The sequence below is a fragment of the Acyrthosiphon pisum genome, chromosome A2, assembly GCF_005508785.2.
Source record: "Acyrthosiphon pisum isolate AL4f chromosome A2, pea_aphid_22Mar2018_4r6ur, whole genome shotgun sequence".
Taxonomy (NCBI): Eukaryota; Metazoa; Arthropoda; class Insecta; order Hemiptera; family Aphididae; genus Acyrthosiphon; species Acyrthosiphon pisum.
The window spans coordinates 48,475,117-48,475,777 of record NC_042495.1 but is presented as its reverse complement, the minus strand read 5'-3'; positions in this window follow the sequence as shown (position 1 = coordinate 48,475,777).

Genomic DNA, 661 nt, shown 5'->3' with positions numbered 1-661 from the left:
GGGAGACGATTTGACAGTCTAGATATTAGACATACCTATCGGAAACTTTGACGAAGTACGGTGGTTTTTTGTGATTTTTTTTTGAAAAACGAAGATTTTAACAATTGTAATGTAGGTTTCAAGAAAATTTTGTAAAATTTGTTTTTCTAAAATATGTTATTTACCACGGGTGAACTTAGGTTTTCAAAAATATTGTTTTTAAAGTATACGTTTAGTGCCAGCGTGGCCACTCGCTCGCTACGCTCGCTCGGACATTAAAATCGAAAATATCCCCCTATTTGCTGTGTAAAAGCACAATTACTCAACATAAAGTAAGTTGTCCACCAGGTCATCAATTGTACCATTGATACAACGTAAATAGTGCAAAATACTATGGTACCTAGCCCGAGTTCGAGCTCGGTTCACCTTTTATGGCATAGTCATCATACCACCACTGGGCCACGACGGCCTGTCTGGCGACGGGAAATTTATGAGTTATTAAACGTATTATATACTAACTTTGAAGTGTTATAACTTCAAAACTAAGTCCGAGTCCCAAATTCTGACTTCACCATCGTTTTCAGCGTACTTAACTACATAAGTTTCAAAAAAAAAAAACACAAAAAAAAGGGTGTCCCGTAAAGTAGAAATATACCGAGTGTACATTTAAAATAATGAAAGG